The sequence below is a fragment of the Amblyomma americanum genome, chromosome 2 (assembly GCF_052857255.1).
Source record: "Amblyomma americanum isolate KBUSLIRL-KWMA chromosome 2, ASM5285725v1, whole genome shotgun sequence".
In the NCBI taxonomy this organism is placed as follows: domain Eukaryota; kingdom Metazoa; phylum Arthropoda; class Arachnida; order Ixodida; family Ixodidae; genus Amblyomma; species Amblyomma americanum.
This window is the reverse complement of record NC_135498.1, coordinates 16,267,299-16,283,105: the sequence shown is the minus strand read 5'-3', so window position 1 is coordinate 16,283,105 and position 15,807 is coordinate 16,267,299. Positions and strand designations below refer to the sequence as shown.

The following is a 15,807-nucleotide window of genomic DNA, read 5'->3' as shown; positions in this document are numbered from 1 at the left end:
AACGCTTTGGGTGGATGAAGTTAGCAGCCGAATTCCTCTGTGCAGTGATCATGCCGTATCATAACCGAGCTGCCTAGCTGTTCATAGTTTCAGCATAGGCGGCCGCCCTATGCCGCAGATCGGAAGCAAAACTCGCCGGCTGCACTGCACGCAATAATGTACTCTCGTGAGCAAAATAACCGGGAGTTCGTGGCAGATAGCCTCAGACACTCCTTGTGGAGACGCACGGCGGCCGCTTTTCGCAACATTGTTCTGCTGCGTTGCCTGCTTCTGATAAATGAATGAACGCACCTCCCTTTCTGCAAGCCATAAAAACTGCTGCAAGCGGCTGTCACCTACCGCTGCAGGTAGGGTTCGAGGCTATCGGCCATATTGATCATGATAGTACACGACTTGCAGCTTTAATATAAATAGATAACTGTCTCTTGAAAAAAAAAAAACAGTCAATAGACGGAACACAGTGTGTGCCTCGTCTCTTCGCTGTCTTTCATCTTTTGACTTTTTTTTCAGGAACATGTACTAACTGACCCAGATTTCAACTCTACTGTGATAACTGTCTGCTACTCATGCAGGGCACATCGTGGATCGATGAACAGCTCAGGATTAATTACCCAAATTCCAAAACTTTCGCCGCAGAAACTCAATTTCCAGAGACTGTATAGTCCGCGAACTGCTTCACAGACGGTGTTTCGGCAGAAAGGCGAAGTGTCATAGCTGCCCTTATTTACGCGATAGAACGGTCGAGCAAATAAAGTCACGCGCTCGCAGCACGAACGGCAGACACGCCTCGGTGGCTCAGTGGTTAGCGCGCTCGGCTAATAATAATAATAATTGGTTTTTTTGGAAAGGAAATGGCGCAGTATCTGTCTCATATATCGTTGGACACCTGAACCGCGCCGTAAGGGAAGGGATAAAGGAGGGAGTGAAAGAAGAAAGGGGTGCCGTAGTGGAGGGCTCCGGAATAATTTCGACCACCTGGGGATCTTTAACGTGCACTGACATCGCACAGCACAGGGGCGCCTTAGCGTTTTTCCTCCATAAAAACGCAGCCGCCACGGTCGGGTTCGAACCCGGGAACTCCGGATCAGTAGTCGAGCGCCCTAACCACTGAGCCACCGCGCTCGGCTACTGATCCGGAGTTCCCGGGTTCGAACCCGACCGCGGCGGCTGCGTTTTTATGGAGGAAAAACGCTAAGGCGCCCGTGTGCTGTGCGATGTCAGTGCACGTTAAAGATCCCCTGGTGTTCGAAATTATTCCGGAGCCCTCCACTACGGCACCTCTTTCTTCCTTTCTTCTTTCACTCCCTCCTTTATCCCTTCCATTACGGCGCGGTTCAGGTGTCCGCTGATATGTGAGATAGATGCTGCGCCATTTCCTTCCCCCAAAACCAATTATTATTATTATTATTAACGGCAGACACAGCGAGAATGTTTTGCACTTTTGGCTACAGCAACGTAGAGCTGCTTAGAATGCACAAGACCTGGAATCTACAGGCTGGTTCGCAGCAACGCGACGTGCGGCGATTCAGTTACATTCAGTAGTGACACGTCGCTTTCGGCAGATAGATATAAGTTGAACTAACTAAACGAACAGACACGCTTAATTACTCACCTCTCCAAAAACGGCACTTCGGCCGTCGACACCGTCAGCACGGCTCTTGGGTGCACTCCCGTTTGTCAAGCAATTGCACCCTGTCATAGATTTGTACGCTTTAATTTCGAGATCTGTCAGCGAATTAAGCCGTGCACAAGGCGGACCTTGATATCGACGAAGTCAACGCTCGGCAGCATTCCTGTGCGTCGCACACCACGGCGGCGCCTACTCATGCATATATGCGGCTCGACGATTTCACAAAGTGGAACATTTTCAGCGTGCCCGCTCCGTTCTGTTTCGCGCAGTTCACGGCGTATCCACTCAGTCACGCGGTTTTACGGCTATAGGACAGAAATTATCGGCGACGAGACGCGAAATACGCTCACACCTCACAGATCACCAGCTATACACCGTGCGACTGGCTGCGGGCGGCCGCGCGCACGACCACCAACATGGCGAATGCCGCGCCCCTTGCGGGTGACGTCACGAGTTTCCATGAGATTATTTGATAAATATGCCCTAAGCGCATTTGAAATGGTAAGAAACGTGGATAATAGGAGGAAATGTGAGGCTTGGCTGGAACACGGATGCCTGAAAAGGTTGGTTGGAACATGGATGCCTGAACACGGGCAGGGTTTCCTAACGGTGCTTCTCGTCATTCATTTTGCTTGTCTGTTAATGGCGCAGCTGCCGCCAGTGACGTTGCGGCTCGTATATCTAGAAGGAAATCCAAGTGGCCGACTTTAATAGCAAATGCGGGGTTCGCCAATGACGAAGGGGCTGAGGAATAAATCATACAAAGAACACTACAAAATTTCTTTCGGACACGTGCGCTACCTACTCGTGACGTAAACGACATCTTGGGCTGTCACCGCGTAGTGGACGTTGGGATACTTGCCCGAAAGTGAGCGTCGCCTAAAGGAGTGCGCGGACGCCTCTGCTCACGCAACGCAACCCGTGAGTAGAGACGACGCTCAGTTTACAGTCGAATATATTTGTGCGGCGCGACCGCTGTGAAGCTAAATGAAACGACGCTGATGTTTGAATTTTACACTGCTTACTACACGGAGGTGATCAGAGCCTCGTGGTAACTGTATAGTACAGTGAGATGATGCGATGCTTACGCTCCTTTAATATGTCTCGCATGGCACTGCCACGGCTCAGGTTCAGTAGGCATGCTTGACAGAATTCATACGTTGCTGGGCAAGTCGGCGCACGCCGAATTCACCTACAAGGCTTGCATAAACGAAACGTTCACAAGAAGAGACTAGGTTGTTGCGCCATACGTGTTTCTTTTTGTGACCGCCTTGCTCGCGCAACCCTTCCCGTTGACACCCTGTTATCGCTTGTACTGCCGCTCCTCAGTAACTGTCCGGACGGTCCGTGGCCTTTGGTAGACCGACACGGCAAGAGCGCGTGGGCGAGGGCGACACCGGGACGGGCATGAAAGGAATGGAGCGTGCATGATTAATTCCGTCGAAAGCTGCCACCGCTGAGGAATGCCCGGGTATGGCGCTGCCAAATACGGCACAGGCATATCTTAGCGATACGACGACGTTCGTATGCTCCGAAGCAGGCTCTATAAAGAACAAGTTGGTTTGCTGCGCGCTAGACAAATCTTTGGCAGGCTTAACGATATGACATAGCTTGCGAAACCTACTTCACGGGGTTGAACCCAATCAAGAATCTTGGGACTTGCATCATCTTGAGGGTGCAGAAATAAAATAAACATTGCCGCGACTGGGTTTGGAACCAGCGGCGGCGCGAACAGATCAGCTTCGCTGGCCACTGCACGAGGGCACTGTATGGTATCGCCGCAGACGATCACCCCTCGTGTTAAACTGCGACACACTCTCGCGCTGTGCACTGCACGTCGTCGTCATCATCAAATTCCGTCTGCGACGCGTACAGATTAGATCAGCTTAACTTCGATCAGAGCTTAACCTGAGTCTAATATCGTCGTCGGACGTGCCGACAATCCAGCAAAGTAAAACCATGAGCCAACCAGCCTACACACATGCTTTCGTCGTCTACTCGGCTTAACTACGTTAAAACCCTTCCACTTTTGTAACGAGAGCTACATTACGGCAGCATTTGGAGCCTTCAGCGTGGCGACGCTGTCACTCTGTGTCTGCGCTGCCACCCTGTGGCTGCGCCGCCGCGCTGTCACGTGGTGCGGAGCAGCTGCCGGCGGCGCGGCGCCGTGGCTGATTACGTGGTTCGTCACGTGGTTGGTCACGTGACCAAGTTCCACTTGGCCAGCTGTAGCTATCGCGTCACTCCAGGTTTAACCAGAGCTAAACTACCGCCAATTTTTTTCCTGGAACTGATACCTGGGCAAGAAGTTGTCTAACTTTACCACTCGACTAAAGAGGCCCAGGCACACGATGCTGGTCGCGATACTGCATTCCATACCCAGAGATTCTGGACATGCGCATTTTTGCAGAGGGAAGCCAATTTCTTTCGCAAACTGTTAGCCACGTTCATAAATAAAAGAAGCTATACGTAACCCATCGTTTCACCACACAGTACTGTGGTTATGTTTCGAATTTCTTTGTTACTTTTTTTTCCTTCACTGTGGCGAATTTATTATCGCTACCATGTGTCTCTGATAGTACTGTTACGCACTGTTTGCTTGTTGTATTTGTAATACTGCTGCATGGTACATTATGCAACTCCTACGTGAAGATAGCATGTGCTGCGAATCGTTCGCACTTTTATTAAACTGTTTTATTTATTTATTTACTTACTTACAATACCCTCAATCGCCGAAGCATTGCAGAGGGGAGTGGGGTTGAAACAGTATTACATGCAAAGGAAATTAATACGCGGGAAAATGTGGTGCAGCAGTTAACATTTGTGAGGTGTCTTGGTCGGAGAGTAGCAAGTTGTATACAGAAGTCTTTAGGAGCTGTTGCAAAATCTGCCATGTAGTGGAGTCGCATTTAAGCTTGCCTTAGAGCAGCTTTTTTTCTTCGCTGTCTCTATTTTTATCTGAGTAAAAACGCAAAATAATTATTGAACTGAATAGAATTGAATATCGTAAGACATGCACTAAGTAGTCAACATATACGCCGATCTCTCCTCGGGACGCTTGTACTTTGCTGCTATTTATTAACGCGATAGCGTCAGAAAATCCGTTGTCGGCGTTGTCGGTGGAAAATCCCCGGATAAGTAACCTATGTGGGCAACCTTGGTCACTTGACCTTGTGGTTTCATCGCAACCTGTCCACCGGATTGTGAGCCAACTGACCACAGTGGCAGGTGGACGTTAAATTAATGATGGGTCGCGACAAGTTGCCCAGGAGGAGCAACCCGGGTCGCACAAGCCCCACCGATGGCAATACCTGCCGTCATGAGGTCATCTCTTAAGCGCTACGCCGCAGCACCAGGAGTGGTATGAGGACTGCCAGGGATCTATTAATGTAAAGTTGAGGATGATCAATTCCGCATATGTGGTCGTTAACCCACTAGAGCTATCGCGTCATAATTTTAAGGCGGAGCTTAAGTGTCTCCTACAGTTTTTCTCAAAAACGCGCCCCATTCATTTTCTATAGCAGTCTTAACTATACTCGGTGCGACTATTTTTAAAAGACCGATCTTGCTACGCATTGGAGAGAGAGAGAAATAAAGAGGAAGAGAGCTGGCAGGGATGCTAACCAGAAGGGTGTTCCCGTTGGCTACCCTACACTAGGGAGGAGGAATAAGGGGATTGAAAAGGGAAAGAGAAAGGAGATGAGGGGCATGGTCACAACTGGTCCTTCCAGCCAGTCACTCTCAGGAAGCAAAACAGTGCCTTCGTCTGCCTAAATGTGACTGTACAGCAGCAGCTGTTGTCATCGCCCGGGAACATCGACTTACTATACATACATTGCTGCTGACACCACGAGAGCACGTACTCGGCACCATCGGAAAGGGCAGACTATGCCCATCAATACGTTTACGACAGTATCTCAATATTCCACAGTTGTTTTACAATTTAAAGTGATCTCCCAGTAATCTGGACTCGATGAATTAACGGTGACGCTGTCGCTGTGCTCAGCCACGCGTCCGAGGCTTCTGCACTGGCACTTCAATGCCGCTCACATGCCGTGCACAGTTCTGGAATCCCGGCCTGCTCCCCGCTGGCTTATGTGTTGTTGGCGTTGTTTCCTCTGAAGAGATGGCACATGCCCACGATGGGGGATTGGCCTGGTTTTGGTTAAGATACAAACGTGGGGAACGTTTTTCAGTGAGAATTACCGCTCTTTCTCTTTTCCTTTGGCCCCTATACTAGTGCATTTGTCAAAAATTTATTTGTGTCAGGCTTTGACGCACTGCGTGAGGGTTATTTACACAGAGGTGATTTTAAGTATGCACACTTTTCAATATATCTATTCCGAATAGATATTTATAGATCAGCTTAGCGTGTTGCAAAGCATATCGAGTAGTGAGGAATTGTGTCATTTTCTCCGCAACTAATGGATTCCGCTCGACCAAGATTGACCCAAGGTTTCGAGTCTGCAAAAAGTCGTTCCACGTCGAAGGAGAACAAAGTAGCAGGACGAGTTGCAGAGCATAAGAGCACGCATTCGCAACACGCTGCTGAAGTGGCTCTCGGCAGAGAGGCCCACGATTGCTCACTCCCATCCACTCGTTTCCAACGCGAACTGTACGCCGATAAGTGCGGTATCAGGTGGAAGCGATATCAGCGCGTCATTTCGATTCCGTCTACAAGGCTGTACATAGTGAGAACCTTTCTAGCATCTGAATGTTATCGCTGATCGGCCTGCTACTCAGGCAGAAATGGCAAACCTTATACTTGGGGTTTCTTTCTCTGGGGTTTCCGCTTTCTTACTTTTTATTTTTGATTGATTGAATGAGTGATCGATTGATTGATTGAATTATCGATTGATTGATCGATTGATTGATTGATTGATTGAGTGAGTGAGTGAGTGAGTGAGTGAGTGAGTGAGTGAGTGAGTGAGTGAGTGAGTGTTCGATTGATCGATCGATCGTTTCATTCCCTTATTTCCTCATTATTTAGTTGAGTCTATGTTTTCGCACTGCCAGCTAACAATTGCCACCAACGCGAAATATTACTTGAATTTTATTCTGCATAGATCTATTTTCCTGTAAGTTATTCGTTCACCATCTTAAACTCCGTTAGACATTTAAACACCGCGCTGTGTAAAAACAACTTTCGTTCGGGCAAAAGATCTCGTATCACGGCCTACAAAACGCTTTCTAACCTTGAGATTTGCCTTGTTTCATTAAATGCGCCTGCGAGAGACATCCAATGCTTTTACTGGGCCGTTCTCACTGAGGAAGCGACTGTATATCTTTTAACAATTTCTGTTCGACACATGAGTTTTCAATGGCGTCGCAACAAAATCACCGCCTCGTTGGCATGGGTTTCATCGCGTTCCGGATCTCCCGTGCGTTCGCCGTTCCAAGGGACACCCTAAACAACTCGAATGCACCGGCACATATACTTTCCGCGTGTGCGCGCATTTCATGGGAGGAAAACATTTCCGAGAATCGTGGGGCTCTCAGCGTCATCGTTCCAGGAAGGGCAGCCCGCTGCTCACTCAGCGGCAGATAGAGAGAGATAAGGAGAGCGCCTGAAAGCTTACCTTTGTAACTCGCTGCACACCTTTCACATTCTGTTTCTCTTTACGAGAAAGATTTTTGAGCTCAAGTGCCTTGGAACGATTGGGTCTCTTCGATTTGGCTGCACTCGCTGCACCAGTTTTCTAAGTATCTGCGGCGGTGCCGCGAGTGTACAGTGCATGTTCACGCAGTTCAAATGCAACTTGGCGCCATATGGCTGCTTCCAAAACAAATGGTCGAGTGCAGGACTGGTCGTTTGCAAGCCTCGGAGTCGTCTACGCCATCTATACACCAAGCAACCTAAATTTAGTGTGCGAATGGATTGTTATTTTCTCTCTCAGGGACGGCCCCGCCGCGGTGGCTCAGTGGTTAGGGCGCTCGACTACTGATCCGGAGTTCCCGGGTTCGAACCCGACCGCGGCGGCTGCGTTTTTATGGAGGAAAAACGCTAAGGCGCCCGTGTGCTGTGCGATGTCAGTGCAAGTTCAAGATCCCCAGGTGGTCGAAATTATTCCGGAGCCCTCCACTACGGCACCTCCTCTTCCTTTCTTCTTTCACTCCCTCCTTTATCCCTTCCCTTACGGCGCGGTTCAGGCGTCCAACGATATATGAGACAGATACTGCGCCATTTCCTTTCCTCCCAAAACCAATTATTATTATTATTATTCTCAGGGACGGCGCCATGATTTTCTTTGAGGGCGGCGCATAGGACGAGGAGGGGGGGGGGGGGGAGAGGGGAGAAAAATTTTTGGTGTGCACGATGCGTCTGTGTCAACTGCTCTCATAAAGATAAAATAGACTGAAAAAAATGAAGCGGAGAGACCTTTGCGTACTCGCCTACTACAGCAAGGAGGTCTAACACGGGCTGCATTATCAGGAAATGTCCTCCTTGTGAGTGCCTGAAAGGAGCGCAAGGTAGCAGTATACTAGCAGTAGTAGTAGCAGTAAAAACTTTTTGTTCAGGGGAGTTTGGGGCACAAAGGCTCCTGGCCCCTCGCACGTGCGGCCTCACTACACTCACGAGCACATTTCCGGCGCCCGGATCATTCTGGTGAACATTTGTTCCATCTGCTGTTCAAACTGTTAGGTGGTGGTGGTGGAAACATTTATTGCCAAATACCGAGCGGGGGGGGGGGGGGGGGAGAGGCAAACCCCTAACATGGCACTGGGCAACCCTTAGGGGGCTGCCCTTACAGGGCAAAGGACAGCCCTTCGAGGGCTATCCGCTTCAGGGCGCCAGACATTATCCGGTGCTGGTCAGCAGCAGCGGATCTGTCAAGGAGAGTCTCCCAGTATGAATCCGCCGTGGTTGGAAATGGAGGGTGTGGGAAGGTAGGACATGTGAGGAGGACGTGAAGAAAGTCTCCCGGTTTCCCGCAGAGCTTACAGGAAGAGAGGAATTGATCGAGGTAGCGGGCATCAAGGAGAGTAGGGTAGGGAGCAGCAGGTGAGCTGATCTATGAAGTTCCAAGGCGCGCCTCCATTTCTTGTAATTTTGCGTTGAGTTTTTCTTCTAGTTTCCTGTGATCGTCTTGGGTGACGTGGGGGTGGGGATTTCGTTGCGAGTTTCTTTTTGGTGGGTGGGTGGTAGGGTTGAGAAATGGGTTGGTTAGGGAGGAGTCGGGGTGATGAGGGTGTCTGTGTGGGACGGGGTGGGGATCAGGGAGGGAAGGCGGCTTACCTCCTCCCTCAAGGCCTGTAGCTCCTCGTCCCTGGGATCCGCACGGGGTGGGCTCGCCACCCTGTGTCACCTGTCATGGTCCGACCGAGCAGCGCTAGGTAAAATTTTGCTGCAGCCTGGCAAATTTTCTTTCCTTCCCTGGAAGCCGCCACATGCAGCTCTCTCCGTGTGACGGAAAGCGCGATCCGAAAGCCTTTCGGCGGCCGCTGCATGGTGTTTGCGTAGCTGATTCGCGGTTGCCGGTTTACTTTGGCACACATATGCGCGCGAGGGGGACGCGATAATAGCTGGTACTCTCCCGGGGCATACATACAGACGGAGACGGCATTGTCATCGACATGCGCTTGTTGACACAACTTCGATTCTTGTCCCGCGATAACCGGCCAGCGGCAGCGGTCATTGCTTTGTTCGATGCGTAACAGTGAGCTCAGTGGGGTGTGCAGAGCTTGCAGGGTCCACTTGCGTTCACCGCTGAACCATGCGGTCTAATGATCAGCTCTCGTGTTAAGGGAGAGAGAATAGTTGAATGCTTAACAATATCGCTTCGACATTGTACGTAAGAAGTGAACTTAATGCCCTATAAACCTTTAGTTCGGCCATTTAACCCTTTCCGACCCTGTCCATCTAAACGAGCTGGTGCACGAACAAATCAATTTTGTGGGTTTTGGTTTTTAGTTTTTGAGGGAAAGGAAATGGCGCAGTATCTGTCTCATATATCGTTGGACACCTGAACCGCGCCGTAAGGGAAGGGGTAAAGGAGGGAGTGAAAGAAGAAAGGAAGAAGAGGTGCCGTAGTGGAGGGCTCCGAAATAATTTCGACCACCTGGGGATCTTTAACGTGCACTGACATCGCACAGCACACGGGCGCCTTAGCGTTTTTCCTCCATAAAAACGCAGCCGCCGCGGTCGGGTTCGAACCCGGGAACTCCGGATCAGTAGTTATATAGAATTTAACGACTCGAAGCGACACATATTTGGGCTGTGAGAGACCGTCGCCGAGGTCTCCTGATTAATATATAAACCACCTCAGGTTCTTTAACGTGCGCCGACATCGCACAGCACACGGAATTTTTTAGTGTGATTAGAAGCCTCATGGGGCCAAAATGCGTCGTTGGTCATAAGATTTCTCATTGACTGGAGCGAGGTGACGTCACCAAACCGGAAGTGAAGTCACTTCCGGTAAAGGCATCAACGTCCTCTCTAACTATCTCATTGCCAGCACATAACGGAATTACATGTCCCTGTGAATTTTTGCATTTGAAATACGGCCGCCGCGAGCGGGTTCGAACCCTCGACCTTGGGATCAGCAGCCGAACGCCAAAGCTACTGAGCCATGCCGGCGGGTCCTACCTTCAACTCCAGGGCAAAAAATGCACGTGGTGCAGCCCATCTGACACATTTGTGAGGGCTTAGAAACTAGTTCGGGAAAGCACCCACAAAGGGGCCTCTCGTATCGCATCATCAAAAAGGCGCGCACTTGAAGACTTCCCGAATGGCGTTCAAGGTTTGTTACACGCTGCAAAATGTGTGGCGTTCACCTGCGCTCCACCATGCGAATGAAATTGCTTGACATTTTTTCATACCGAAGTATAAGTTTCTTGTTAACTGATGCATCTTTGATCGCTGCTGGAGTGACAGTTTCATCAATCAAAAACCCAACCCGCTCATATCTATGATCTATGATTTAATTTTCTGACGTTTAGACGCTAGGCATGTCAGACCACTTAAAAAAAAAAAGCAACAACAGTTGCACAAAGCACAAAGACATTACAGCTTCCCGGGCAGTGTGTTCAATGGGCCTGAACAGGTTATTGGAATCCGCTTCTGTCATGTAAAGCCTACATACATTGGAAATACTGCAGAAAATTAAATCGTTAAAAGAAGATTGGTTGCATTCATTAAAGCTCGAACAGTCCAGAGACGCCTCCTAATATTCCGCTAAATAAGGCGAACTTATGCGTATAGCACTCGGCAAATATCGCGAGACTAAAATATTTTGTCCATGTGTAGGTATTCGCGACGAATCGGGCACTTTAGAAAAATTTCGGACAACAATGTACGCTTCCCACAGTCATTTTCTTCTCCTCAAATGAAAGAAACGTGTTATAAAACTTATGAGTGTCTACTTATTTCACTCCGCGCACGGTATCAGTACGCAGCCCAAGAGTGGGCTTCCTTACATGTCCCGTCGCCGTGTGAAGAGAGAGGTCCACTGCAGGGTTCGAGCACCGAGCCGAAAGAGGTACGGACTGTTCTTGCCACGCTATAGTGCGCTCTAACTCCGAACGAAATAAGAACATTGACAGTGCAGGTATCTATTACGCAGGCAGCCGCGATAGAAACACAAACACTATTGTAGAGCTATCCCGGGAGCCGATGGGAACCACGCAAGGAGGTCCTGAAGACGCTGCCGATGTCCACAAACTGAAAAAATCAGATCTTAGGGAGGCGCCGCGTGCTTCTTCATTTGGTGCTTTTCTTGAAAGCTGCTGACAATCGAAAATGGAATACTGAGAGAGTTGGTACGAATCCACGGTGGAAAATGCAGGCCGACGATACAGACAGACGGAAAGCCACCAACACAACGCCGATGTTGACAGCGTCCGAAAATTCAATTCCATCCTTGTCACGATGAACAGTTTCTTTCTGATTTATCAAAACAATGGTGCGAGGTGTGACTATACATCACCACACCTGCCGAGAGTCTGTACAGTCTCTATGCAGCCATGTTGTGTGTTGCATATTTTCTATATCTTCACAAGGTGTGCTGACTCATATACCTTACTTCCGCTTAATAAATCCAGATTAATAAAAGCTTAATGTAGTTAATGACGTTACATTCAAGACAGCAATTCAAATTATTATTGTAGGGTGGTGGACAGCTAGATGACCAAGTTTTAAAGTGAGGACATCGGGTAGTTAACTGTTAGTACACGATGACAAGATGACTTGATCAGACTGTCACGTGACAGGCACAAAGTATAGTCCCACGGAGAAAATTTTTACTTCAGTTTTTTACCATATCGTTATTCTCCTTGTAAAACCTTGAGAGTGATAGGCGAATATGACGAAACGTGCTTAATGAGCTGAAGGCTGCCATTATCGCGCTAATATTTGTACAATCACAGTGGTCTTGTGAACTCATCACATATTCATAGCCAGAAATGGGCGCTCTGAATGTTGACAGAGAGGTGTTTTCGGGGCCGGTTGCATTTTTATGTGCGTGCACGTGCACCCCCCCCCACACACACACATACACACACACACACGCACACACACCAGCCAACAGAACAATCGCGTCAATTGTTCGCGTGGCCTGCTTTCATAATGAAGGCCTAGGGGCCTGCTTCTGTACGTGTGCGCATCACGTGTTGAACACACATACTGGCACAGTAATCCGAGGCGTGCCAATCGTACGTCTCTCGTTTTAATTTTGCTATCATTTCAAGGATACCCGACATCATAAGTGTCACATAAGGCGTGATGTTTGCGAAGCTGCTTGCGCAAACAACTTCGACATCCTTCATGAATCTTCGTTTACGTTTTTTATAAGATTGTCGTGTGTACCTATCACGGTAAAATGGCAATCCCATTGTGCACCTGTCGGCAAAAGTAAGCATGTTCAACATTCTCGGACAATTATTTTTAAAATTGGAAAACGGTAAGACACTGTTACGGAAATGTTGAAGGTAATGGTCCATTACTCTGATATGTAGGAAAATCTTTCAAAGTGTTTCCATTGATCGCATCGAACAGTTAGGACCGCCATAGAAAAGCAATGGGAACGCTTTTGACGACAGCAAAAACGTCAATAGAAAAAAAAAATACAAGACTGCCATTGGTGACCAGCGGATATATTGATTGTTATCGTGAAATCTTACATTATATGAAAAAAAAATTGCGTTGATAAGCAGTTTCTCGCTAAAGAATACTTTTTTCCAGAATTGTTGGGTAAGAAACCTCCCTGTCTTGCTGCCCTGTTTTTGAAGGCTATTTGCAGGCTTACATGATGTCGCTGAGTACGTCGTCTGTTGTCTCATGTGAACTAAAACAGTAAACAAGACTTGAACCGAATTTCCAACGGCGTAGTTATTTTATTTTTGTTCCAAATGACCTAAAAGCAATCAGTACGAGGGTATATTTCATAAGCGTCGGTTACAACGTATACATATTGAACTATATATATATATATATATATATATATATATATATATATATATATATATATATATATATATATATATATATATATATATATATATATATATATATTTAAAGCAAGCACACAAAATAGGTAGTTGAAAATAGGTGAGGCACCTATAGTTTCCTGCGATTCTGCGAGAAAACGCGGATTTAATTAACCATTGTGCACGAATTTGTGTGTTAAAAGTCACATTATAATTTTTGATGCAATTGTTGTTACAGAGATCTGTATATTTTAGCTTATATAACGCGAGCAAGGAGTTTAAGAGCTGAGGAGAATTCTTGTACAGTTTTATTGCGGTTATGATGTTCTAAAACTGTTCAAGCCCCCAGTACGTTATTGCACGCCGCCTCTCAGCCGTCGTCACCGCTGTGCCGCTGCTACTCATGAGAGATTTAGCACGCCTTTTGCGCATGCGCGGTAGTCCTACCCGGCCACACATTTGCCACAGCGCATGCGCAGCCCCCTTACGTAATACCGGTATACGTCTCCGCTAATAAGTATCCGGTATGCTAAATATCTCTATTGTTTCCAGCTGCCCAATCATGCGCCCGTTTCTCCACAGCCACGTACCCTCCTTTGAACTTGCATATGGCGCACTTTGCCCCAAGGTCAATAAAAAGCTGGCTTCGTCTAGTGGCTCTTAAGCCTGGCGGCGAAGGCCGCTTCAGTTACCTCAAAAAGCTCGAAAGCATTCGCTCTCCATGTTCATACCTTGGGTCCGAATATAACGTGAGGTGCATTCTGAGGGACTCTTTCATGTCTCCTGCGGGATTTCGTGCGTTGTTTGTTCTTCATTCGCGGGATTTAAAATTTGCTACCGCAGAAAGAAAGGGTTCTTAAATATAGGTAATGTACAGGTAGGTTAATTTCTCTATTGTATTTCTTGCTTCTTTATTTTTTGGATTTTCCACAATACACACAGTCCTACCTTTGTCCAATTCGAACGAACGTCCTTCAGTGGTCGAGTTCTTCAAAAAAAGTTCTCTAATTGGTCGAGTGGTAGCGTATCCAGCTTACGACCAAAGTGGCAGCGAATTCGAATCCCAGTTCGACAGTTTTTTTCTTTCCAGCGCAATTGCTGTTCTTCCTTCAGAGGCACTGCGTAATGTTGGTGCAATGACGTCACGACCCTGTGCACCAATGACGAATTGTGTAGTAACGTCATCAGTGTTGCACTGTGTGATCGTTGTGGGGTGTTTGAATTACCCGCGCGAAGTGATGTGTTTGTGACATCACGACTTTTTCAACCAATCCGGATGCCCTGGATACAGTGCCAAACACTACGACGCCCGGTTTTCCGCTGAGCGGGACTATAAACGTTAATGTACGCATTGTGGCACCGGAAACCACGGCTCCAAAGCCTTCACTGCGACACTGACGTCGAATATTCAGACCTCCCATACGGAGGTGCCGCGTAACTTTCCGCGAGAGGCGGGCCGTTGTTCTGTAGCGTGTATTTTCTGGGCACGATAAGATGGGTTTTGTAAAGACTGGCTTGTTTATTTGTGAGGAAATGCTAATCAGCTTACCGAACAGGCCACAGTGTGGCGTCAACGCACGCCGATATGACAGGCAGAGACAAGGGAAGCACAAAAGAGGAGGATATGCTTGAACCCGTCCAGCACTCGCACAAATGACAAGCCGCACTTTGTGACTTCACGTTGATATGTGCACAGACCTCTTTAGCGAGAGGCACTGAGGTAAAGGAATTTCTTTAGCTATCCCGTGTTCCCAGACTGTCGGAAATCAGTAGTTACCTTGTGGTATACCGTTCGGGTCATACGCATAATGAAGGTAACAGTGTATTCGTGCGGCAAAGATGGCATGTAACATACGCGCGTACGAACTCAGCTATTTTCGGTGTAGACCCGCCACTGTGACACAGTGGTTGCAGTGCTCTGCTGCTGAGATAGTTTTCTTTTGTTGTTTTTTCGTGCGTTGTGAAAGCTCCCGGCCTATTGAAACATCGATGATGTTCAAAATTAATTCGATGCCGTTCGCTAAGGCGCTGTGGCACGGTATAAACCTTGACCTGAGATAACTTGAAAGAACTTTAAAAAAACGTGCACAATGTTGTTTTGTCCAATGTTAAGCAGAGCACACTGCTATCAGAGAGCCCCATCACTCTAGGAAGATACAAAAAAAAAAACATAGAAGTAACGCGCCAATTTAGCAGTAGAGAGAAGAAAGGAGGCCTTTTTACCCTTTCTGCCTTCCCTCTTCCTACTGTTTTCTTCTACATTTCTAGCGGTCCCAATCTCCATTCATCTATAGTAATAAGCACTACCTACCGTTTATGCATCATAGCGGAATCATATAATACTTGATTTCACAACAGAACAGGTGGCAGCTAGTACAAACAAGTACAAAGTTGTCCTCCATGAATGTAGAGTTGTGAGCCGTCTCCGGGCCAGCGTTCCGGAACAGAGAAAGTGAAATCTTGTCTCAGGTGCCCTGTTATCAGTACGGTGCTTGTGCCATTTTTCTCGAGCGCAAGCGTATACTCTGTAGAACTCAGTATCTGCTTTAGGGTTTCGCTTCCTTTACACCATAGAGGACGGCTCAAATGTTCTATTATACAGATGCCTGTCGCTGGTCCTGCAGTGCATAAATGTCTGTGCCTCTTTTTTGAGATTGTACCGAGAGGTTTATTGAGCAATCTATTTCTTTCTGGTTTTAGCTTCAAACGCCATGGCAAAACTGACACCCCACCGATGGCTCAGCGAAGGCGGA

At 47.8% G+C, this 15,807-nt stretch overlaps 1 protein-coding gene across 1 annotated transcript in view; it reads right to left on the bottom strand.

Moving 5' to 3' along the window:
* Alg3 (Alg3, alpha-1,3- mannosyltransferase) overlaps positions 1 to 8,996 on the bottom strand; it is a 33,742-nt gene extending 24,746 nt beyond the window's left edge. Inside the window, exon 1 of the mRNA XM_077653302.1 lies at positions 8,868 to 8,996. The gene's annotated coding sequence lies outside the window, so the exon portion shown is untranslated. The remainder of the gene's footprint in view (positions 1 to 8,867) is intronic.
* Between the last annotated feature and the right edge of the window lie 6,811 nt (positions 8,997 to 15,807).